General features: G+C 41.9%; 1 long non-coding RNA gene across 2 annotated transcripts in view; it reads left to right on the top strand.

The window, feature by feature from the left end:
* Positions 1-14800, top strand: part of LOC140495721 (uncharacterized) — a 35573-nt gene extending 20773 nt beyond the window's left edge. Inside the window, exons 1-3 of one of the 2 annotated variants that reach the window (XR_011964080.1) lie at positions 5153-5348; positions 6779-6897; positions 12203-14800. This is a non-coding gene — a long non-coding RNA (uncharacterized lncRNA). Of the gene's footprint in view, positions 1-5152; positions 5349-6778; positions 6898-12202 lie in introns of those variants that run through there. The other variant, XR_011964081.1, reaches the window with a different exon arrangement.
* Positions 14801-27225: the final 12425 nt, after the last annotated feature.

Genomic DNA, 27225 nt, shown 5'->3' with positions numbered 1-27225 from the left:
GAATTGCGTTCCTTCATATAGGAAGTCATGACCACCTGAAAGTAATTCCATTGAGCCTTGTCCTCAGGATGCCTGAGTTCCTATTGCCAAAGCAGATCATCTTCGCCCAGCTCAAGGAAGGCATTCACATAAAAGGAGGACAAAAGGAAGAATTTCAAAGACTCACTGAAGGCTTCCTCAAAAAATGCATAAATGTATGGGAGACCATCATTCAGAAGAAACCAACTTGGAGGGTAAATGCATCACATAGTGTATACCTAGCGATATATTTTGGATATTTCTGGTAAACCTTAGTGCTCGAAATCTTATTATATTTACATTGTTTTTCTCTGGTTCTTTCAACCTACCATTAAGGAACACCAATGGAAATTCCAGATACCAGATACTTTAATTTTATTGTCTCACTCTTTTGCCCTCTGACAATTCTACCTATGGCTAGTATAAGATACAAAAAACATGGACAAACTAACTCTACTAATAATTTCCCTCCCCCTGTGATGACATAACAAAACTGGAACTCATTATGGATGGGGCTAGGAAAACAGGCATTGGGTTGCATGATTAACCTGCACCCTTAAATAGCAATGTAAAGTTTGAGCTGCCTGTTAATCTACGTTATAGTGGCATGCAGCAAAGCATTAAATACACTGCTGAGTGCGGAATACTTCAGCAAGAGGCTCATATTTGTTCAAGGCAAGCACCACTTTAAGCTTCTCTGAACTGTTCAATTCCACTCCTCACCTCTTTCAGGCAAGGTTCATCCTAGCTGCAGCAGGGTCAGGAAGTGATTACAGATGGGTTATTGAGCAGAATGAAGAGTGGAAATGGTGCAACAGATCTTTTAAGGTTCTCTGAAACAGCACAGGGGCATTTAATAAAGGAAGTAGAAAGGAGGACAGTATGAGCCAGTGGACCCTCCAGGTAGACATTATGAGGATAGTGGGAGTGGATAATCTTTATGTTCAATACCAGTGATTTTGCTCCATGGACTTAGATGCAGTTGTAGAAGAAATTTTATAAACTCTCATGAACAATCAAAGTTCATGGATGCATCTTCATATGCCAATGAATAATGTCCTCACACATTGTTCAATTTGCCATAAACCTTCCATTCACCGTCCATAATCCTGACAGGATTTGGCATTGTATTCACAGGAACTGGAATTAAGTAAGATGATCATGGACAACCCATCAAAATTTTGATATGCTGACGGCTCTGTTCCTTCCTCCACCTCTCAAGGTGTTCCCTCTACCCCTGGCAGCCAGCCATGTGCCATTCTGATGACCAATTTGTGGAGGTTGCAACATGAATCAGAGTGTCCTTTCCCAAGAATATTGCAGAGTTCTCTCCCTGGTGTGCTATTTCTGTTTCACTAATACGTTAACTCTCATAACACTAATACTGAGATTGGGTTCTTCCTGAGAATGAGTACCACAAGCTTTACTTTCAGAGCAACAAAATATGATGAGCTGAATTGTACATTTTGTTATTGGCTGTGTCAATTGCAGTGAGTTTCTTGGAGGGGTCCTTACTGCGAGTGCTAGCAGTATATCTGCTACTGCATTCACCTCCCTCCAAGGCTCATGCTGTACCTCTCCCATTATCTGCGATTTTCCATCATTCACTGTCACCCACTCCAACCCCCAATATCACCATTCCTGCCTGCCCTCTGCACTGCCTACTCACTTGTATGGGACACCTCTTCATTTGCAGTAGTAGCTGTGTCACCTACCTGAATCTCTCTTAACACCTGCCTCTCTCTCTCTCTTGAGCAAGGAGGAAAACAGGCCACAATAGGGCAAGAAAGCGTCAAGACAACTCATGGGCTGCCTAACATTTGGCTCTTCATCCCTTATGAGGGGACCAAGCTGGCTCTGACCATCAGATGAACTAACTGATTGCATCCCAGCCCCTGGACTGGTATCGGAGGTTGCTGTTGACTTATTGTGTTGGTTTTCACTGAGGAAAGACTATCTCGCTTGACTTGTTTAAGGCTTCTGACAATCATGGCAAGTTTCCTGGCTTTGTATCCTTGCTAAACAGCACAGCAATATAACAGCGTACGCTGCAAGCATCCAAGTAGGCCTAGATTGAGTGAGTGTTATGAGAGAAAATAAACAGCCCAGAGATGCAGCATGGTCCAGTTCACGGGCTAGGTGTGTATCCCCTGAGTGCACAATGTCCTTGCTGTAACACTACCCAAGATGCAGCATTGAAATGTAGAAACATTGTGTAAGTAGATTAGACAAGTGCTATGAGGCTTCTTAGACAGAGATAAAAAAAACTGATGCTGGAATCGAAAGTAGACAGGCAGGGGGCTGTCCTGCAGAAGGGTTACACCTGAAACGTTGGCAAATCCTGAAGAAAGGTTACACCTGAAATATCGACTTCTCCACTTCCTGATGCTGCCTAGCTTGCTATGTTCTTCCAGCCTCCTGCCTGTCTACTAATGAGGGTTCTTAGAAGCTGACAATTGTTGGATTCCAATGTCCATGGATATGGGGTGCTGCTGTCCAAGAAGATGTTGATGCCTGGAATTCAACATGAAGGCCTTCTGAAACAAGCAATGAGCTTGTGTCACCAGGCACCCACTTTGGTTTCAATGTCAAGAATTCTTGGTGTCTAGTTTCCTCATTGCATTTGTTTGTTTAAGAAGCTGTATTTTAATGAGGTGAGATGTGTAATTGTTAACGCGTAATAATCACCTGTAACAGAAAACTCACCGCTGTCCAGAGTGAGAGACCTCAATCTAACCAGAGTTTAGTTAAAAAATATGGCAAGATGCTCCTGATGTCCAGTTAGGTCTCACCAGATTTCTTGTACAATTCTGCCACATTTCCCATGTTGAGAGGCCCCTGGTGGATTCCACTCACTGTATATCTATTGTAGACATTAGTAATGTCAAGGCTCAAATTCATTGATTAACTGACATTCCTGATCAATTGCAACATACAGCAGTAGTTATTCAACTTGGAGTTGATATCTTTATGTAAGAATATCATTTGACACAATGTGACATCAATGTCATCACTTAGCTTTCTTGAAGGGACATGTTTGCCTTTTCATAGATAAATGCAATGTCACAATATCCTCCTTTTCATTCAGGGAATAGAATTTCTCCCATGAGAAAGATGTACAAGGATACAGATCAAAAATATTAAATATGCATTGACACACATTATCTTTACACAGGGAGATAATGCTTCGGTGGAGGCATAAAATGACCTACATTTCTCTTCACTAAACTTTTTCCCTTTGTGTATCTTTAGAAGCTTTTACAATCAGTTTGTATGTTCACCACAAGCTTTCTCACGTACTCTCCTTTTCCCTTCTTAATCACTCCCTTTGTCCTTGTTTGCTGAAATCTAAACTGTTCCCAATCCTCAGCTCTGCTGCATGTTTTTCAACCAGGAATGGATTTCACAGAGCAGACTCCCACCAACTTTTGTAGATGCACCACAGAGAGCATTCTATCTGGATGCATCACAGCTTTGTATGGCAACTGCTCAGCCAGGCCCGTAAGAAACTACAGAGAATTGTGAACACAGTCCAATCCAAGCCAAACTTCCAACCATGGACTCCAGCTACATTTCTTGTTACCTCGGAAAAGCAGTTAACATTATCAAAGACCCCTCCCACCCCAATTATAATTTCTTCTAACTTCTTCAATTGGGCAGAAGATACAAGAGCTTAAATGCACGTACCAACGGGTTGAAGAACTGTCATTAGACTTCTGTATGGATCTCTCAAATTTCAGATTTAATGTTGATGTTGCTCTTTGTGCACCTTCTCTGCAGTCAGAACATTATATACCTCACTTTGTTCTATCAGTCTATGATCTTTGTGTGGTATGATCTGTCTGTACTGTACACAAAACAAAACTTTTCACTGTACATGTGACAAATTAAATCAAAGAACTTCAATATATGGACAAAGGCAGCAAGACAGCAATCTTCACATCGTCCTCCAGTCAGAGTAATTTTTTTAAATCTGCCAACTAATAATATTATGAAAGTGACTGAACTCTGACCACTAGGCAACCAGTAAAAACCCACTGGAAAACTAAAAGTCCAAAAACTTCCAATTAAACTTTATTACTTTGTGTGGAAAGTCTCATACCTTGAAAGAATATATTGGCCATATAGAAGATGACATATAGATTCACTTAAACTATATCCAGATTAAAAGGATTAAATTATAGGTCGCAGAGTCCACACTTGCATTATTGTGAGTAGAGAAGATTAATGCGTAAATTGAGGTGTTTAAATCATGAAAGGAATTTCAGTGGTTAAAAGTCCCCAAATGAAATATATTAATTTTCCCAAATCATTTACTCACAGAGTTCATAGAAAATTATTTAATCCAATGGGCAAATCCATCCCAATGAGACCATAACCTTAAAATTGGAAGTAGGGTGTTCAAAATGGTACCAGAAAGCAGAGAGAATAGTAAAACATGGCATCTTCTCCCCAAAGCACTATTGAGGCCATGCTAATTTTAAAAATTCAAATCTAGTTAAAAAGATGTTTGTGATGCCACATAATTATAGCTGCAAAACCAAAGTAGGTGGTTGAAGTTAATATACAGATCAGGCAAAACAAGCTCAAGTGACTAAACCCTTGTCTCTAATTTACTGTGTCAGCAGCAGATTAAAGATAAACTTTGGGTTAAATGAAATACAATAAATAACCACAACCACCATTTGTATTAAGTTCTGTGTAACAGGTAGAGGCGATCTTGAAGTATAATTTACTGTTGGATTCATCAGTTAATCTTCCAATTACACTGAGTGTTTAATTTAAGGATTAATCACAACTATTCACTAATCTGTTGCATAACAATTAAATCTGATGACAGTGGCAAAACTAATTAGATTCTGAACAGTGTCAGTTTTCACTCTTTATGTTTCAATGGAAACATTCTAGTTATTTAACCTATCTAAGTTGAATTTCTGTATCATATTCATAGATTTCACAATGCCTTAAGGCATATATATTTATAGCTTTGGGGTATGTCAATAAGCCTGACCCACAGAATGTGATCTGAATAGTAATTTGAATTCTTGGTCACATTGTTGTGAAAAATATGTTTGGTTGAAAATCATACATACTGATCAGACTATGAGGTAGATTAGATCTGTAAAAAATAAAGTCTCTGATGTCAGGTGTTGCTTACTTATCTCATGAAGGTTATTATTCTGCAACAGGATCGCGAACGACCTGGCTCAAATGTTTGTTTGTGGTACAAAGCCTTGTGTAAGTGTTGCTTCAGTGCACAGTCTCCTGTCTCTAATATAACCTTGCGTTTATCTTCATTCCCATTCTTAGCATGTTACAGTGTCGAATAGGTAAGCCTAAAATGTGAATATTTTCATTACTGTTCCATGTCTATAATCCACTGATTGGCCCCTTTCATGATGAAGGTTCATAAGTATTCCACTGTATATAGAATAACTGTAATGTTGATAATGAACAATAGATAGTGGTATTATTCTGTTCTTACAAAATCAAATCCAAGAATGCTAGAGTTGCCCTGAAAAATTTCAATGTTATTTATAATTCGAACCAACATCAATAATGTCATCCTTTTGCAGTTTAAATCTGCACAGTTTGTGGAATGCAAGATCACAAAGAATCTCACAAAAGCTAGCTGGATCTTGATAACATAGTGCATATCATTTCATATTAATCTGCACTACAGTAAGCTGCATCTGCTCCTGGGCCTGTATTACAGCTGATTAAACAAGCCATAAATTAAATGACCTATTTTGAAAGAACAATGCAAATTGGAGTGTATTGTCAACTAAAAGCACATCTAATGTAGAATTATCTATATGAGGGGAACCTTTTGAATTTGTACAATAATATAAAATAGTTGCCAAAGTCAGCATCCTATTTTATATTTTGCTGGATTTACACTTAATTGAATTCAACATTGGGAGGATTGTGAAACGAGTTGCTGACTTGCTTTCACTTCAAGTCAAGTTAACGATAGTGATTTGTTAGGAGTGCAGAGGTGTTGTTTTGACTATGATGTGGAGGAGCTGGTGTTGGACCCGGGTGGACAAAGTTAAAAATCACACAACACCAGGTTATAGTCCAACAGATTTATTTGGAAGCACTAGCTTTTGGAGGACAACCACCTGAGGAAGGAGCAGTGCTCCGAAAGCTAGTGATTCCAAATAAACCTGTTGGACTATAACCTGGTGTTGTATAATTTTGACTATGCAAGTGACCACTTTGCTGAGAAGTGTCATTATTTGCTCATAAGGTATGTCAAAACAAAAGTTCAGTTAAGACTGACACCTTTAGCTTGATTGCAATGTATTTGTTACTGCAACAATAATTTTTTTATGAACATAAGCTTTTTAAAGCAAAATATCTAATTCTGTTTTTGACAAATTGAAAATGCAAGCCACTCCTTAAATACAATTATTGGTTGCCAGACACAAAGCAGTGATTGAATCCTGGCAGATGGCATTATGATCTTTCAGACAGATGGTATTTGGAGTGATAATTTCCTTGGGATTCTTGGTAAAGAGATCCTTTCATCCTGTTTGGTAAATTTTATCAAGTGTCAACCCTGCCATTCATATTTGACTTGCAGCAAAAGGCTTTCTCTTTTCTCCTGATGAAAGCAATTAAATTAGAAAAGTCATTTTCTGGTGTTTATATACCCCCTGCAGGAGAACATGATTTCTGCACCATGGATTTGTTATTGTTCAAAATCTTTTGCAAACATAAACTAAGAGGGTATAAAGCTGATTTTTTTTTCCAGCCTCAGAATCATGTGGATAATGCCAATTGGGAAAATGTGATGAGATCAGAAAACTAAGATGTTCAGCGCCCAATTTGACAATGACATTTCAAATGATGAGATTGTCTATTACTTCACCGGTGAGTAGTGACTGGCTGATTTACATGTATTTGAATTTCATTAGTAACTAATTGATATGCAGTTCCCTATTTTCTCAAAAAAGGATAGAGAATAGATGGTGAGAATTCCCAGAGGGGTACCTGGCAGCTTCAGCTTGCTGGGCCTCCATTTTGACAGCAGTTCCCAACAAATTAGGGCATGCTTCATAGGCAGTCTCTGTCTTCCGCAGTCCTAGCCATTAATGCTGGAATTGGACTCATACCAGCTTCTCAGCTTGCCACAGCACAGCTCCGACCCACTCACAATAGAGTTTTTCACCTCAATCCTGCAATTTGGAGTGCAATGACACCTTATTGATGTTTCCGGGACTCTTTGTGTGTCATGACAAGAACGCACCTCATAGAATGCCTACAGGGCAGAAGCCATCGAGTCCACACAACCCTCCGAAGAGCATCCCACCCAGACCCATAACCGTGCAATTCCCATGGCTGATCACCCTAGCCTCCACATCCCTGGACACTGCGGGCAATTTAGCATAGCCAATCCTTCTAACCTGCACATGGAGTCATAGAGATGTACAGCATGGAAACAGACCCTTCGGTCCAACCCGTCCATGCTGACCAGATATCCCAACCCAATCTAGTCCCACCTGCCAGCACCCGGCCCATATCCATCCAAACCCTTCCTATTCATATACCCATCCAAATGCCTCTTAAATGTTGCAATTGTACCAGCCTCCACCACTTCCTCCTGCAGCTCATTCCAATACACGTACGACCCTCTGCGTGAAAAAGTTGCCCCTTAGGTCTCTTTTATATCTTTCCCCTCTCGCCCTAAACCTATGTCCTCTAGTTCTGGACTCCCTGACCCCAGGGAAAAGACTTTACCTATTTATCCTATCCATGCCCCTCATAATTTTGTAAACCTCTATAAGGTCTCCCCTCAGCTTCCGACGCTCTGGGGAAAACAGCCCCAGCCTGTTCAGCCTCTCCCTATAGCTCAAATCTTCCAACCCTGGCAACATCCTTGTCAATCTTTTCTGAACCCTTTCAAGTTTCGCAACATCTTTCCGATAGGAAGGAGACCAGAATTGCACGCAATATTCCAACAGTGGCCTAACCAATGTCCTGTACAGCTGCAACATGACCTCTCAACTCCTGTACTCAATACTCTGACCAATAAAGGAAAGCATACCAAACGCCTTCTTCACTATCCTATCTACCTGCGACTCCACTTTCAAGGAGCTATGAACCTGCACTCCAAGGTCTCTTTGTTCAGCAACACTCCCTAGGACCTTACCATTAAGTGTATAAGTCCTGCGAAGATTTGCTTTCCCAAAATGCAGCACCTCGCATTTATCTGAATTAAACTCCATCTGCCACTTCTCAGCCCATTGGCCCATCTGGTCCAGATCCTGTTGTAATCTGAGGTAACCGTCTTCGCTGTCCACTACACCTCTAATTTTGGTGTCATCTGCAATCTTACTAACTGTATCTCTTATGCTCGCATCTAAATCATTTATGTAAATGACAAAAAGTAAAGGCACTCCACTGGCCACAGGCCTCCAGTCTGAAAAACAACCCTCCACCACCACCCTCTGTCTTCTACCTTTGACAATAGACAATAGACAATAGACAATAGATGCAGGAGTAGGCCATTCTGCCCTTCGAGCCTGCACCGCCATTCAATATGATCATGGCTGATCATTCCTAATCAGTATCCTGTTCCAGCCTTATCTCCATACCCCTTGACTCCACTATCTTTAAGAGCTCTATCCAATTCTTTCCTGAAAGAATCCAGAGACTGGGCCTCCATTGCCCTCTGGGACAGAGCATTCCACACAGCCACCACTCTCTGGGTGAAGTAGTTTCTCCTCATCTCTGTCCTAAATGGTCTACCCCGTATTTTTAAGTTGTGTCCTCTGGTTCGGCACTCCCCCAGTTGTGTATCCAAATGGTTAGTTCTCCCTGTATTCCATGAGATCTAACCTTGCTAATCAGTCTCCCATGGGGAACCTTGTTGAACGCCTTACTGAAGTCCATATAGATCACATCTACTGCTCTGCCCTCATCAATCTTCTTTGTTACTTCTTCAAAAAAACTCAATCAAGTTTGTGAGACATGATTTCCCACGCACAAAGTCATGTTGACTATCCCGAATCAGTCCTTGCTTTTCCAAATGCATGTACGTCCTGTCCCTCAGGATTCCCTCCAACAACTTGCCCACCACCGAAGTCAGGCTCACCGGTCTATAGTTCCCTGGCTTGTCTTTACCACCCTTCTTAAACAGTGGCACCACGTTTGCCAACCTCCAGTCTTTCGGCACCTCACCTGTGATTATCGATGATACAAATACCTCAGCAAGATGCCCAGTAATCACTTCTCTAGCTTCCCACAGAGTTCTTGGGTACACCTGATCAAGTCCTGGGGATTTATCCACTTTTAACCGTTTCAAGACATCCAGTACTTCCTTCTTTGTAATCTGGACATTTTGCAAGATGTCACCATCTATTTCCCTACAGTCTATATCTTCCATATCCTTTTCCATAGTAAATACTGATGCAAAATATTCATTTAGTATCTTCCCCCATTTTCTGTGACTCCACACAAAGGCCGCCTTGCTGATCTTTGAGGGGCCCTATTCTCTCCCTAGTTACCCTTAATATATTTGTAAAAACCCTTTGGATTCATGTTTGAAAGGAAACCAAGACACCCAGAGGAAACCCATGCAGAAATGGGGAGAACGTGTAAGCTTCACACAGAGAATTGCCCCAAGCTGGAATCGAACCCGGGTCCTTGGCGGTGTGAGGCAGCAGTGCTAACCAGTGTGCCATCGTGCTCCCTTGATTTTGACTCTATCCAGCAAACAACCCAAAGGCATTTCTTACTTGTGCAAGAATATATTTACCTACATCTGAGGAACCAGAAGGATCCAATAACTGAACAGACCCCAAATTAACTTTGGCAGAAAGACCTTAATCAGTGGACTTTCCCCACTGCACCTTGGCGGCAGCTGCCCCAAGTTGCCCTCAGCACGTAGGACTGGATCTTGGAATGTTCCAGTCTGCAACACATGTTGGAGGTCAACACCTTGGTCTGGGAGGGCAAAGGTTTCGGGCAGATCAAAAGAGCAGCTTTCACCTGGTTGATAGTCCTCCAGGTGCAGTCAATGTTTGTCTTGGTGTGGGTCCTGGGGAACAGATCATCGAGCACATTCTACTGAGTCATGGAGCTGCTCGGGACAACCCTCAACAAAAATCATTGCATCTTTCTTCAGATTTCCTTTGCAAAGGCATATTCCAGCAGGAGATGTGTGACAGTCCCAACTCTTCTGCAGCTGCTTCGAGGGCAGTGTGTGGTGCAAGTCTGGGCATATGTGAAGGATCTCACAGCCACGAGATGTTTTGGTGCTTGTTGGAAAGGTCTGGTGATGAGGCATTCTGCCAAATGACTTTGACAGTCTGCTCAGGGAAGCATGCAATTGGATCCACCCTCTCCTTTTCCCGCAGGGTGTTGGGGACGCTATGTGCTGACCACTTCCTAATGGACTTGTTGTCAAAGGTGTCCTTTGCAAATTTCTTCATGAGGGACAGGTGATATGGAACGGTCCAACTACTTGGAACATTCTACGGCAATGAGGCCAGTCTCATCTTTCTCAATACTGGCAAAAGGTAGAACTTCGGTATGTAGCAACACTGGATCACTGAAAACCTGCAACTGGAGTCTTTCAACGTGAGAAGACTGTGACGTTACATCTACTTTGCAGTCTGGCTGACTGGTACAACCTCTAGCTCTCAGTGTCTGCCATAGGCAAATCAGAAGGATTTACAGCTTGATAATCTGTATTATGGCACACAATCCATATCCATCAAGTCCTGAAGTGAGATTTGAACTCAGAATTTCTGGAGCAGACTTAATGACACGACACACTGTGACACAAGACCTCCTCAATAGGATAAGGTAACGGTCAATGCTAAGGAGTCTTTAACTTATTTGTCGTAGATATCAGAACAGCATTCAAAGATCAACTTTAACACTAACTGGTCTTGTAGTCAAGTTAACAATGTATCTAAACGCTACCCTCAAACAACACTCCCTATAACCCTCCTTCCTTAATATTGATCTAAATTTATCTTCCTGATAAATGTCCTGTTTATGACTTCTGAATGGGATGATTAAAATAATTGTTAGAAATCAATTCCATGAAATTCTGTGCTGCAGAATCATGTCTGCTGAACCCTTAGGGATGGTTTTTAACCTGCCCAGGTTCATTTTGTGTTGGATTCTTACAGCAATTACAAAGAGGAGATTCACACAATCAGTGTGATGTATACCTTAATTCAAAAACTCCAAAGTGCAAAATAGAGTTTTAGTTTACATTTTCAACATTCTGCTTTTTCTGTTGCCTTAATGAAATACATTATAGACAATCGTAATCCTTTTGCTATTTGCTAAAGATGTGTGAAAGTATTTGGTTTCACCTTCTCATTTTCTTGCCTTGTATTGGACTGCAATTAGCTCACATCATTCAAAATTCCAACAAGACAAATAGGCAATTTTGGAATCAAGGCATAATATTTATAAAGAATCTCTGGTTTAGATACAAAAAAATCAATTTTTCTTTTGAAACATTTCAAACAATTATATGTCATATATGCAGTTGAATTATTCTTAATATTAAAACAGACATATCATATATAAAGTCAAATTAATGAAGATAGAAATGAATATTTATATGCAAATCAGATCCATAACTATTTGTGTTATTCAAAGACTGTCATTGTACGCCCTCTAATGGACAAACCCAAGGACAGTAAATAGGAAAGTCAGAGAAATAATTGTTAAATTCACCAGAATAATATTGTACTTCAGTGTAAGCAAATCCTGTTTCATGCAAGATCTTATGTGAGGCATAATTCCATGTTAGAACTTTTTATGAGGAGCCTGACCTGCTATATTGTTAATGTGCTTGTTTCTGAGTAATAGTTTTTAACATTTTGTTGTGACCCCCAAAGGCCGTTGCTGAAATTATTAATTAGAAATACTGTTAATTAAAATTATGAACAGCAGTGGGGAGTTGCCGTTTTCAAAATCTATAAATTCATCTAATCATTTACTTTGGGCTCAGGGATCACAATGTGGTACCCGTTGTACCATTTTCATTAGAGATGGGGAGCAGGTAAACTTGATGTTCCCACCTCATGGTTGAGTGTCTTCAGCTGATTTGGTCTTCATACTACCAGATGTTTTTGGTGCTTACTAAGAGGCTGAACCGTAGTGTGTAATGGAACGAGCCTTTTTAAAGGCAATCTATCCCTCTTAACAGGAGAATGTGCTGAATGATGTTGCTGGAATTTAAAACATTGAACATGGAATATCAGGGCAAAAAAGTGCTCCAAGGTGGCTGGTATGGAGTTGGACAGGAGGGGAGATGCCATAGACCTGCAAAAAGGCACATGATCTTCAAGAAAGGACTAGCAGCACATGGTGAGAAGTCTGGTACCAAGGATTTGGTGGCCGTGCCACCATATGTGTAATGACCGCGTGAATGTGTTCAATTTCAATTAAAGCATCTTCTCGTGATGTTTTCTATCCTCCACTGCTCATTGCTCCACACCCTCATCACTCATCCAGCATCAGTCCCTTACACAAAATCCTCACACATAACATTTGGATATTCCACAAATGGTGTCAGCCACACACACACAGCTCTCACTGGCTCCAAGTACCTCCTGATATTCAGCTTTGCCAGACTCCCCACAGTGCTATCCAATTACTGACAGTTATCTCTCATTGCACAACAAAATAGTGCCCAGTAGAAGGGAGCTTACAGGGACAAGGACTCCTGCACGTCATGATGGCTGTCAGTATTGTGGAGTTAGCTGTGGCAGCTATCAACCAGCATTGTTAAAATCGTTGAAGATGATGCTATGCTCAGCAACTCCCTACTCACCCTCACCCAGCTATCTGTTGTGATAGACCAGCTCTCCTCCATTATAGCCCCTTTGCTGACATTAGCTTTCCCCTTCTGATTTCTTGCTTTAAGATACCCAAGGACTGTCTAGCCAGTCACAGCAGGAAGAAAAGACAGTAAAATAGAATAACACTAATGAACAGGTCCTGTCAAGTCACCTAATATTTGCCACCTCTGACTCACTTTGAATATAGTGCAAGGATCAGCACATAGCGGATCATCTGGACATGACTGAGCCGTAATCAAGTCAATGAAAAAGAATAGTTTGATGACAATTTCAGAGAGAGAAATAGCATCACCTTAAGAGGGTAGATTTGACTTTGGTTTAACATCGCATCAATTAGCACCTCTGCTGGGAGTCAAAAACTAGTCAAGCTAGGGTGGTCATTGTACAGTACTGCCTCGTGTTAACTCAAAGTTGTCCTGGTCCTCAGTTCCATTTCATTCTTTGTCTCATTCAATGCTTTAACAAGAAATATTTCCTAGACTAGATGGGATTGAGATTCATAGGGAGGAGGTGTTAGCAATTCTGTAAAGTGTGAAAATTGATTAGTCCCCTGAGCCAGATGGGATTTATCCTAGGATTCTCTGGGAAGTCCGGGAGGAGATTGCAGAGCCTTTGGTTTTGATCTTTATGTTGTCATTGTCTACAGGAACAGTGCTAGAAGACTGAAGGATGGGAAATGTCCCCTTGTTTAAGAAGGGGAGTAGAGCCAACCTTGGTAACTATAGACCAGTGAACCCGACTTCAGTTGTGGGTAAAGTGTTGGAAAAGGTTATATGAGATAAGATTTATAATCATCTAGAAAGGAATAAGTTGTGAGGGACAGTCAACATGGTAGGTCATGCTTCACATACCTTATTGAGTTGAGATGGTGACCAAACAGGTAGATGAGGGTAAAGTGGTTGATGTGGTGTATATGGGTTTTAGTAAAGCATTTGATATGATTCTCCATGATAGGCTATTGCACAAAATACAGAGGCATGGGATTGAGGGTGATTTAATGGTTTGGATCAGAAATTGGCTAGCTGAAAACAGTCAGAGGGCTGTGGTTGATGGGAAATTTTCATCCTGGAGTTCAGTTACTGCAAGGATCTGCTCTGGGGCCATTGCTGTTTGACATTTCATAAATGACCTTGATGAGGGCATAGAAGGATGGGTTAATAAATTTGCAGGTGACACTAAGGTCGGTGGAGTTGTGGATAATGCCGAAGGATACTGTATGCTACAGAGGGACAGAGGTAAGCTACAGAGCTAGGCTGAGAGGTGGCAAATGGAGTTTAATGCAGAAAAGTGTGAGGTGATTCACTTTGGAAGCAGCAACAGGAATGCAGAGTACTGGGCTAATGGTAAGATTCTTGGTAGTGTAGGTGAGCAGAGAGATCTCGGTGTCCATGTATGTAGATTCCTGAAAGTTGCCAACCAGGTTGATAGGGTTGTTAAGAAGTCATAGGGTGTGTTAGCTTTTATTGGTAGAGGGATTGAGTTTTGGAGCCACAAAGTCACGCTGCAGCTGTACAAAACGCTTGTGCGGCCACACTTGGAATATTGTGTACAGTTCTGGTCACCGCATTATAAGAAGGACATGGAAGCTTTGGAAAGGATTCAGAGATTTACCAAGATGCTTCCTGGTATGGAGGGAAAGTCTTATGAGGAAAGGCTAAGGGACTTGAAGCTGTTTTCGTTGGAGAGAAGGAAGTTGAGAAGTGACTTAATTGAGACATATAAGATAATCAGAGGGTTAGATAGGGTGGACAGTGAGAGCCTTTTTTCTTGGATGGTGATGGCTAGCATGAGGGGACATAGCTTTAAATTGAAAGGTGATAGATATAGGACAGATGTCAGAGGTAGTTAATTTACTCAAAGAATAGTAGGGGCGTGGAATGCACTGCCTGCAATAGTAGTAGACTCACCAATGTTAAGGGCATTTAAATGATCATTGGATAGGCATATGGATGAAAATGGAATGGTGTCGGATAGATGGGCTTCAGATTGGTTCCACAGTTCGGCCCAACATTGAGGGCCGAAGGGCCTGTACTGCGCTGTAATATTATATGTTCCTTTCAGGTGTTAAGGACTGAGCTCAGAAAACTTTCAGGTACCAACACCCTCTTGTATTCTTCCTCTGCTCCCTTCCCTCTGACTCCATTGCTTTTTCTGATCTCACCTCTTGCCATGTGTTTACTATATAGTCGGACACTGAATGATCTGCATTCGACAAAGGACAGAGTTTTAACACTAACCAGCCTCATCTCAATGAAAGTCAGGCATCTTGTGATGTGGAATTCTTTTTCTGTTGCCTATGTACCTATTACTTTGGAATGGGTCCTCCTCCTGTCACACAGACTCTTTCATCCATCTCCAACAGGTGCCCTCCACCTGCATCCTTCCCCTGGCTTCTTATCTTTTCATTGAGAACTGCCATCGTGACGTTGGCTACCTTATTTTTTTCTGCTCCCCTCAGCCACGCTAACCTGTTTCCCTCTGAAGTTGCTGAACTCTGTTCTAACAGTCCGGTCCAACCCTGACTTTGTTATCAAACCTGCTGACAAGTGCTGCAGTTGTCTGCTGTGCCAGCCTCTCCCTTGCAGAGGTTGAGCATTAACTGTCAGACACTTCCTCCTGTCCCTGTGTACTTTGACCCTCACCATTCTGAAGAAACGTTATACCAGACTCAAAACCAGATTCTTTCCAGTCTCCATAGATGCTGCCACATCTGCTAAATTTCCCTCGGATTTTCTGAATGTTTTGAAAATTTCAGATTTCCAGCATCCAGAGCATTTTAAATTGCTTATTACGATGTCCCGGGTCTGTGGATGTTGGTCTGGCTTTCATGAAGTCATTTGAAGTTCATCTCCATTTTATTCAAGCAAATCCTTCTCTCAATCTGCTGACAGATTTTTGCTGAAGTATGTAAAATCTTTAGTTCAACAGATTCTCCTACATGACAAATATTGCCCTTTAAATAATTATATTTGTTGTCAGATTTAAGTAATTATTAAACACTGTTAGAGCTTTTTGCAAAAGTATCTGCGCCTTAGTTTACATTTTAGAAATTTATCATGTCATCAGCTGTAGAACCTGTGAATACAATAAGATAACTACTTGTTCAGCTCGAGATTTACAAGGTACAAGACAGGAGTCTGATGATGGAGTCGAAGAGTGTGGTACTGGAAAAGCACAGCCAGTCAGGCAGCATCTGAGGAGCAGGAGAGTCGTCGTTTCAAGCATATGCTCTTCATCAGGAATGTGGGGGGGGGGCCCAAGAAGGCAGAAAGATAAATAGGAGGGGGCGTGGAGCTGGGGGGGGGGGCGGGGAAGGTAGCTGGGAATGCGATAGGTAGATGACGGTAGGGGTGCAGGTGATAGGTCGGAGAGGAGGTTGTAGCGGGTAGGTGGGAAGGAAGATGGACAGGTAGGACAGTTCAAGAGGGTGGTGCCAAGATGGAAGTTTGGATCTGGGATGGAGGGGGGGGTGGTGTGTGGAGAGGGGAAATGAGGAAACCCACATGAAACCCACATTGATCCTGTGTGGTTGGAGGGTCCCAAGGCGGACGATAAGGCGTTCTTCCTCCAGGCATCAGGTGACTAGAGTTTGGTGGTGGAGGAGGCCCAAGACTTGCATGTCCTTGGCGGACTGGGAGAGGGAGTTAAGTTGTTCGGCCACAGGGTGGTGGCGTAGTTTAGTGTGTGTGTCCCAGAGATATTCTCTGAAACATTAGCAAGTTGGTGTCCTGTCTCCACAATGTAGGCCATATCGAGAGTAACGGACACAGTAGATGACGTGTGTGGAAAAGTCTTTGTCCGATGTGGAAGGATCCTTTGAAGCCTTGGAAGAAAGTGTGGGGGGGACGGGGGTGAATGTAGGCACAGGTTTTGCATTTCCTGCAGTTGCAGGGGAAGGTGCCAAGAGTGGAGAGTGGTTTGGTGAGGGGTGTGGACCTAACAAGGGAGATGTGGAGGGAATGGTCTCTCCAGAATGTAGATAGAGGTGGGGAGGGAAATATATCCGTGGTGGTGGGATCTGGGATCTGTTTGTAGGTGGTGGAATTGGCGGAGGATGATGCGATGTATCTGGAAGTTGGGGTGAGTGTGGTTAGCGAGAACTGGGGGTATTGTCCTTGTTGTGACTGGAGGGGTGGGGTTCAAGGGCAGAGGTGAGGGAAGTGGAGGAGATACGATAGAGGACATCGTCAACCACGTGGGAGGGGAAATTGCGGTTTTTGAAGAAGGAGGCCATCTGGGTTCTTCTATGGTAAAATTGGTCCTCCTGGGAGCAGATGTGGCAGAGGCAGAGGAATTGGGAATAAAGGATAGCCTTTTTACAGGAGGCAGGTTGGAAGGAGGTATAGTCCAGGTAGCTGTGGGAGTTGGTGGGTTTGAAATAGACGTCCATGTTGAGTCAGTCACCAGTCACAATCAGAACTTAAACCTCTTTGGACCCAGAGAGACCAAATCATAGTAGAGGACAGCATATTATTATGGAGAGCGAGAGTGATTGTCCGGAACAAAGATCGAAGAGTCGTCCAGCCAAAATGAAGTTGGGAAGAAATAATGTCTGGTGGCCAGGATTAGATGCAGATGGAGCTGCATTGGTGGGACAGTGCTTAGAGTGCCAACAAAGATAAAAATTAACACCACTGGCTCCCCCATATTCATGGGAATGACCGTAAAAACCCTGAACTTCGACTATGCAGGTCCTTTCATGGGCTCAGTGTTCTTAGTCACTGTGGATGCCCACTCAAAGTGCTGGATATGCATAGGATTCAATCGCCAAACACAGGAATGATGATAGAAAACAGCATGCAGTTTTAGCAACACACGGACTCCTGGAAGTGTTGGTCACAGATAACAGGCCATTGTTTTCCAGCAGGGAATGTGAGTATTTCCTAAAATCAAATGGTATTTGACATATAAGAGAGAAAGTGAGGACTGCAGATGCTGGAAATCAGAGTTGAAAAGTCTAGCACTGTAAAAGCACAGCAAGTCAGGCAGCCTCTGAGGAGCAGGAGAGTTGACTTTTCCAGCATAAGCCCTTCATCAGGAATACGAACCACCCTGTGTACAAAAGTAGCCCCTCAGATCCGTTTTCAATCTTTTTCCCTCACCTTAAAAATATGCCGTGTAGTTTAAAACGACCCTACCCTAGAGAAAAGACCTTGCTGTTCACCCTGTCCTTGCCCCTCGTGATTTAATAAACATCTATAATGTCACCCCTCAAACTCATATGCTCCAGTAAAAAAAGTCCCAGCATATCCAGCTTCTCCCTTGTAAATCTTTGCTGAACACTCTCCAATTTAATAATATTCTTCCTATAGCAGGCCAACAAGAAATGCATGCAGAAGGTGGTTCGTGTATGGAGTGAACTGCTTGAGGAATTGATCGATGCAGGTGCAGTTACAACATTTAAAAGAACCTGAGATCGGTAGTGGGCAAGTTGTTGGAGGGAAGTTGTACATGTATTTGGAAAGGCAAGGACTGATTAGGGATAGTCAGTATGGCATTGTGTGTGGGAAATCATATCTCATAAACTTGATTGAGTTTTTTGAAGAAGTAACAAAGAGGATTGATGAGGACAGAACGATAGATGAGATATGTATGGACTTCAGTAAGGCATTCAAAAGGATCCCCATGGGAGACTGGTTAGCAAGGTTAGATCACATGGAGTACAGGGAGAACTAGCCATTTGGATACAGAGCTGGCTCAAAGGTGGTGATGGAGGGTTGTTTTTCAGACTGGAGGCCTGTGACCAGTGGAATGCCACAAGGATCGGTGCTGGGTCCATTACATTTTGTCATTTATATAAATTATTTGGATGTGAGCTTAGTAAGTTTACAGATGACACCAGAATTGGAGGTGTAGTGGACAGCAAGGAAAATTACCGCGGATTACAATGGGATATTGATCAGATGAGCCATTGGGCCAAGAAGTGGCAGATGGAGTTTAATTTAGATAAATGCGAGGTGCTGTATTTTGGGAAAGCAAATCTTAGCAGGACTTATACGCTTAATGGTAAGGTCCTAGGGAGTGTTGCTGATCAAAGAAACCTTGGAGTGCAGGTTCATAGCTCCTTGAAAGTGGAGTCGCAGGTAGATATGATAGTGAAGAAGGCGTTTGGTATGCTTTCCTTTATTGGAAAGAGCGTAGAGTATAGGAGTTAGGAAGTCATGTTATGGCTGTACAGGACATTGGTAAGGCCACTTTTGGAATATTGCATGCAATTCTGTTCTCTTTCCTATCTGAAGAATGTTGTGAAACTTGAAAGGGTTCAGAAAAGATTTACAAGGATGTTGCCAGGATTGGAGGATTTGAGAGTTTGAATAGGCTGGGGCTGTTTTTCCTGGAGCGTCAGAGGCAGAGGTTGACCTTATAGAGGTTTACAAAATCATAAGGGGCATAGATAGGATAAATAGTCTTTTTCCTGGATTGGGGGAGTCCAGGACTAGAGGGCAGAGGTTTAGGGTGAGAGAGGCAGGATATAAAGGGACCTAAAGGGTAATTTTTCACACAGAGGGTGGTGCATGTATGGAATGAGCTGCCAGAGGAAGTGGTGGAGGCTAGTACAATTGTAACATTTAAAAGGCATCTGGATGACTATATGAAAAGGAAGGGTTTAGAGGAATATGGGCCAGGTGCTGGCAGATGGGACTAGATTGGGTTGGGATATCTGGTCAGCATGGACGAGTGGAATGAAGGGTCTGTTTCCTTGCTGTACATCTCTGTGACTCCATGACATTTGGATAATCCTCAATACCGGCACTCCACAAGGATGTGTACTCAACCCTCTACTGAATTCCCAGTACATTCATGATTGTGTGGCCAAATATTGTCAGAACACCATCTATATGTTCATTGATGACACCACCATGGCAGGCCAGATATCAAACAATAACAAGTCAGAATACAGGAAAGAGATAGAATGGTTGGTGTCGTGTTGCAAGGGTAACAATCTCCCCCTCAATGTCAGCAAAACATTGTCAGATCATAGACTTCAGAAAGAAATGAGGAGGACATGCCCCTATCTATGTCGGTGGAGAGGGTCGAGACCATCAAGTTCCTCGGAGTGACAATAACCAATAATCTGTCCTGGCCCTCCCACATAGATGTGACAGTCAAGATAGTCAATGCCTTAAGAAGCTTAGGAAATTTGGTATATCCATGAAGACTCTCACCAACCTTTCCAGAGGCACCATAGAAAGCATTCTATCTGGATGCATCACGACTTGGTATGGCACCTGCTCTGCCCTGGGCCATAAGAAACTACAGAAAGTTGTGAACACAGCCCAGACAATCACACAAGCCAATCTCCCAGCCATGGACTCCATCTGCATTTCCCATTGCAGTGGAAAGGTAGCTCACATCATCAAAGACCCCTTCCACTCCAGCAATATTCTATTCCAACCCCTTCCGCCATGCAGAAGGTACGGTAGTTTAAACACACTCACCAAAAGGTTGAAGAACAGCTTCTTTCCCACTGTTATTAGACTGCTGAATGGACCTTTTTAATTTCAAGTCTAATGTTGGTCATGGTTTTGTGCATCTCCTGTGCAGCTATAACCTTCTATGCCTCATTCTGTCTAATCATCTTATGACCTGTACGTCTTTGTATGTCATGATCTGTCTGTACTGTATGCAGCACAAAACTTTTCACTGTACTCAGGTACATGGGAAAATAATAAATCAAAATCAGTACTCCAAAAATGGTCTCACCAACATCCTGAACAACTGCATTATGACATCCCAACTCCTATACTCAGTGGTCTGAGCAATGACGGCAAGCACACTAAATGCCTTTTTAACCACCCTGTCCACCTGTGATTCAATTTTCAAAGAACTATGTAGCTGAACCCCTAGGTCTCTCTGTTCAGCAACACCACTGAGGGCCTTATCATTAATTGTGTAATTCCTGGCCTTTTTTATCTTACCAAAATGCAACACCTTGCTTTTATCCAAATTAAACTCCATCTGCAACTCCTCAGGCGATTAGTCCAACTAATCAAGACCTCTTCATAATCTTAGATAACCTTCTTCAATATCCACTACCACCAATATTGGTGTCATCATAAACTTACTAACCATGCTTCCTAAATTCTCATCCAAATTATTTATATAAATGACAAATAACAGTGGACCCAGCACCAATTCCTTTGGAACATACTGGTCACAGGCCTTCAGTCCAAAAAACAACCCTCCACCACCACCCTTTGTCTCCTACTGTCAAACCAGTTTTGTATCCAGTTGGCGGGGGGTACAGGGTTGTTTACCAGGATGGGTGGCCAAACGTTTTTTTTTGAGAAGAGACATAATGTTGCCGATTTGATGGGGCTATCTATATGGAGCAGAGAGGACCATAAACAATATCACCTAACACAATAGCCAGGAAGGGAAGTTGAGTGGCCAATAGCTGAGTGGGTATAGGATTGAAAGATTGTGTGCCAAATGAACAGTATGAGCTCAGAGTGTGTGAGGGGAGATGGGAGAAAAACCAAAACAATAAGTTCAGGTTGAGTGCAATCAAAGACAGAACAATATCGCAAGTTTGGGTTAGGAGAAGAAAGAGAAGCAAGAGAGGAAGCTGATCAGATGATCTCGGTCTTAGCGACAAAGTAATCAATGAGCATCTTGAATATTTTATTGGAGGTGAGTGTGAAAAGTATATGGAGAGGGATTTAAGAAAACAGTTTACAATAGGGAAACATGCATTCCAAGATGATTTTCAAGTCGTGTGTAGTTTCTGTGGCTGAGAACAGGTGGAGGTGAGAGTGTTGTTGAGCAAATCAGCAGCTGCAGAAAGGCAGAGGTGAATGCATGGTCAAAGGCAAGATGGTTGGGATTTTGACACATTTGCCATTCAACATCAACCAGGAGCAGGAACCCTGTTTTTAACCTCCATGAACCCGAGATACTAATGGTATAAGTTGAGCCAGGCTTGTGTCAATGATGCAATTATGTCTTTTTCATTAATATTCAAATACAATTAGACTCTTATTCAAAATACAGATTGGCATTTGCTAGAATTGGAGTATTTGTGCAATTTTTTTTTTGATGCTCACACAGAGTTGTACTTTCTAGGATGCAAATTATATTAATTGTTGTCTTGCATCCTATTGTTTGTATTTACTAATTAACTAAGTGCAATAAAGGCAGACATGAAGTATTTAAAATGTTTCATGTATAAAATTAATTTAGATAATTGTTATCATAATTATTACAATCAGATGACCATCTTTGCAGCTTTGCAATTAAGAGATTTTCAAACATTTTAAAAAGGAAGATGGAAACGAGAATGGAGTGGTTTGTAGTCAGGCAACATGATGCAACAATGCCTGATGGTCTACATCCCAGGGTCCTGAAGGAGGTGGCTCGAGAAATCATGGATGCATTGGTGATTATTTTCCAGAGTTCGATAGATTCGGGATCAGTTCCTGCGGATTGGAGGGTGGCTAATGTTGCACCACTTTTTAAGAAAGGTGGGAGAGAGAAAGCAGGAAGTTATAGACCAGTTAGTCTGACCTCAGTGGTGGGAAAGATACTGGAGTCTATTATAAAAGATGAAATTATGACACATCTGGATAGTAGTAACAGGATAGGTCAGAGTCAGCATGGATTTATGAAGGGGAAATCATGCTTGACTAATCTTCTGGACTTTTTTGAGGATGTAACTCTGAAGATGGATGAGGGAGATCCAGTAGATGTAGTGTACCTGGGCTTTCAGAAAGCTTTTGATTAAGTCCCACATAGGAGGTTAGTGAGCAAAATTAGGGCACACGGTATTGGGGGCAAAGTACTAACTTGGATTGAAAGTTGGTTGGCTGACAGGAAACAAAGGGTAGTGATAAACAGCTCCATTTCAGCATGGCAGGCAGTGACTAGTGGAGTACCGCAGGGATCAGTGCTGGGACCGCAGCTTTTTACAATATATATTAATGATATAAAAGATGGTATTAGTAATAACATTAGCAAATTTGCTGATTATACTAAGCTGGGTGGCAGGGTGAAATGTGAGGAGGATGTTAGGAGATTACAGGGTGACCTGGAAAGGTTAGGTGAGTGGTCAGATGCATGGCAGATGCAGTTTAATGTGGATAAATATATGGTTATCCACTTTGGTGGCAAGAACAGGAAGGCAGATTATTACCTAAATGGAATCAATTTAGGTAAAGGGGCAGTACAGAGAGATCTGGGTGTTCTTGTACACCAGTCAATGAATGTAAGCATGCAGGTACAGCAGGTAGCGAAGAAGGTTAATAGCATGCTGGCTTTCATAACAAGAGGGATTGAGTATAGAAGCAAAGGGGTTCTTCTGCAGCTGTACAGGGCCCTGGTGAGACAACACCTGGAGTATTGTGTGCAGTTCTGGTCTCCAAATTTGAGGAAAGACATTCTGGCTATTGAGGGAGTGCAGTGTAGGTTCACGAGGTCAATTCCTGGAATGGCGGGACTACTTTACGCTGATAGACTGGAGCGACTGGGCTTGTATACCCTTGAGCTTAGAAGACTGAGAGGGGATCTCATTGAGACATATAAGATTATTAAAGGATTGAACACTCAGGAGGCAGGAAACATGTTTCCGCTGATGGGTGAGTCCCGAACCAGAGGATACAGCTTAAAAATACGGGGTAGACCATTTAGGACAGAGATGAGGAGAAACTTCTTCACCCAGAGAGTGGTGGCTGTGTGGAATGCTCTGCCCCAGAGGGCAGTGGAGGCCCAGTCTCTGGATTCATTTAAGAAAGAGTTGGATAGAGCTCTCAAGGATAGTGGAATCAAGGGTTATGGAGATAAGGCAGGATCAGGATACTAACTAAGGATGATCAGCCATGATCATATTGAATGGTGGTGCAGGCTCGAAGGGCAGAATGGCCTACTCCTGCACCTATTGTCTATTGTCTATAAGAACGTGATTAACCTGTTACAGCATTTTTGTGAATCAAATAAATCCTCAAATATTAAATATCTAAAACATACCAGAGGAAGTGGTGAAGGCTGGTACAGTAACAACTTTTAAAAGGCTGCGTGCATGAGTAGGAAGGGCTTAAAGGGATACAGGCCAAATGCTGGCAAATGGGACTAGATTAATTTAGGATATCTGGTCAACAAGGATGAATTGGACCAAAGGGCCTGTTCCTGTGCTGTACAACTCTACCATCTAATTTTATCCATAAAAAAGCTGCAGACTTCAAATGAATTTGCAACTTTTAAAACAAAGCTGTTCAACAAATCACCCTAGAGTGAGTTGAATGGGAATTGTCCCAGGTGGACTGAATTCAAAAATTGTGAGGTAAAATCAGAATTGAGCATTTGGAGGCCCACAAAGAGGAGATCATTTAGGGACAGAATGGAAACATTCGCATGAAGAGAAAAGGAAGGGCATCCAAAGCCACAGATATGCAAGTTAAAATAAAACAGAAGGCTGAGGCTCACGGCAATTGTAATGTTAATGGCACAGTAGAGAACAAAACCGACAATAGAGAATGGCACTGAGGACACCTAAAATGGAAAATATGAGTGGTAAAGAGAGTTTGGAAGCACAGATTTGCAATTAATGTGAAAAATACCATAATTCCTTATAAACATACAAATAGTAAAAGGAGAGTCAAAAGAAGGGTGAGACTGATAAGACTGATACAGAAAGATGTACTCATGGAGGTAGAGGGCATTGCTGAGTTACAAAATTAGTATCTTATATTTGTGGATGTAAGTTTACTCGCTGCGCTGGAAGGTTTGTTTTCAGATGTTTCGTTCTCATACTATGTAATATCATCAGTAGCTTCACTGGAGGCTCACTGATGGTGCTACCTCATATGGTGACAGAATGTCTGAAAACAAACCTCCCAGCTCAGCGAGCAAACTTACATCCAGAACTTCAACCTGAGCTACAAATCTTCTCCTATCTTAACAAATGCGGTCTTCAAGCTAAATGTCGAGAAATCTCAACATGGAAACAAGAGCCAGAATTTAGCTCACTGCCTGCTCCATCGGACCTCCCTCTCACTTTCTGAGCTACAAATATTCTCAAACCTTTTATTTATCACTAACCTTATATTTGTCTTCAGAGGAGTAGAAATGCAGTCAACGTAGAGAAAGAAGCAGTTCTATTAAAAATAAATCAAGATGAAAAAAAATAGAAAAGTTGCCTGGTCTGGAGAATATGCACTGCAGCTTAGTGAGGGAAAAAAATTGTGAACACTCTGACCTCAATCTTCCCAACCTCCACAATTATGGGGCGGTGCCAAACTAGTATTCCACGTATTACACCCCTGATTAAAAAGGGGACAGTATGAATAGTGTCATTCCTTGAGGCAATAATCTAGGGAAAAAGACTAATTGGCTTTTGGAAAATTAGAAGATAGAGATTAATTTAGAAATGTGTCAACATTAGGAAGACATTATCAGATTTCAGAAGGATGTAGACTCATCAAATGGGCAGATAAATAGTAAAATGAATGAGTGGAATCTTATAGCAGTCTGAGCAATGCAAGATATGGTGAGATTTGTGGCAGAATTGGATGACATGCCTGGTGAGGGCGATTTCAACATCAATTGCTCTATCTTTTATGTTTTTCACAAGCAGTGAGGCAAGTTACTCACTAGGTAGCATTAATTTGCCAATCAAGGGGTATTATTGCATGTTACATACTTTGTTAATGGCCAAACTCTTTTCATTAATATTCGGTATCCTATCTTAACAGATGCACTATTCAAGCTAAATGTGGAGAAATTTCAACAAGGAAATTAGAGCCAATACTTCGAGAATTTAGCTCACAGCCTGCTCCCTCTCACTTTCTGATGGTTTGCCTTAACAGGTTTTGTTTGTCAATATCTAATTACTACTTTGGTAATTTACTGGTGTCATGGTGATTTGGTGATGGAAAACAAAAGGTGAGTCATTTGTGATATTACTTCAGGATATAGGAATTCAAAGAAAAAGCAGATCCATTCCAACTCCATTCTGATTAAGCCCCTTCCGACCCTTCCTGACTCTCCCTCACTTCTGATGGTTTGAATTGCCCTTAATGAGCTTTGCATGTAAATATCCAATTAGTTACAAGAGAAATTTACTGATGGTAGTTAGTAGTTCAGAACAAAACAGGTATCATAGTGATCTGGTGATGGGAAAAAGAAGTATTTGGTTGTGTGTGATTGAACTTCTGGATTTTTTTAAAGTTAAAAAAGAAGCGAAATAAAGTGGATCCAGGTGTTCTTGCAGTGAAGTGGTAGTGTCCATACCTCTGAATCAGGAGGCCCAGGTTCAAAGTCACACCTGCTCCATTGGTGTATAATAACACCTTTGAATAGGTTAATTAGAAAATATCCATAAAATAGACCCAGGGACGGGTCTGTCTGGGCTGAGATTAGCCTTTGTATGCAGTACTGCAGTAAACCCACACTTCTAATTTAACATCAGAGCTCTCAAGGGAGTTCCTGGCTCAAAACTAGATGAACACTGGAGATCAAAGCAGTCATACTACCCTAAGAAGCTGATTTCAGCTGGTATAGTTTAGACAGAGTGAAGTGTGGTAGTGCTGAACTGGTCATATCTCATAACAAAAGGAAATGGTTCATCATAGCTTAGACATTACCATATACCTAGAAGACTGGAAATATGACTGTGATAGACATTGACTAATCTTAAGGCTAAAATTAACTGCAGTGGGTACACACGAGCAGTAATCTGGATTCTTATATACCATCTAGGCACAAACAATAGAGTCAATTTTCTGTTTTTCCCGAGAAGCTAAACTGCAGTAGTAAGGAACTTGATAATGAAGTCAGCGTGACTAATGGGAAGGGTAAGCAGGAAGCAGAGGATGAATGTAGAGGGACTGGTGGCCTGAGGTGCATTTGTTTTAATGCAAGAAGTATATTAGGTAAGGCAGATGAACTTAGGGCTTGGATTCATACCTGGAAGTATGATGTTATTGCTATTACTGAGACTTGATTGAAGGAAGGGCATGATTGGCAACTAAATATCCCAGGATACTCATACTTCAGGCGGGATAGAGAGGGAGGTAAAAGGGGTGGAGGAGTTGCATTACTGGTCAAAGAAGATATCACAGCTGTGCTGAAGGAGGGCACTATGGAGGACTCAAGCGGTGAGGCAATATGGGCAGAGCTCAGAAATAGGAAAGTGTGGTAACAATGTTGGGGCTGTACTATAGGCCTCCCTAAAGCAAGCATGAGATAGAGGTACAAATGGGCGGCACGGTGGCACAGTGGTTAGCACTGCTGCCTCACAGCGCCAGAGACCCGGGTTCAATTCCTGCCTCAGACGACTGTCTGTGTGGAGTTTGCACGTCCTCTCCGTGTCTGCGTGGGTTTCCTCTGGGTGCTCCGGTTTCCTCCCACAGTCCAAAGATGTGCAGGTCAGGTG

Source organism: Chiloscyllium punctatum, chromosome 25 (genome assembly GCF_047496795.1).
Source record: "Chiloscyllium punctatum isolate Juve2018m chromosome 25, sChiPun1.3, whole genome shotgun sequence".
In the NCBI taxonomy this organism is placed as follows: domain Eukaryota; kingdom Metazoa; phylum Chordata; class Chondrichthyes; order Orectolobiformes; family Hemiscylliidae; genus Chiloscyllium; species Chiloscyllium punctatum.
This window is presented reverse-complemented; position numbering and strand designations above follow the sequence as displayed.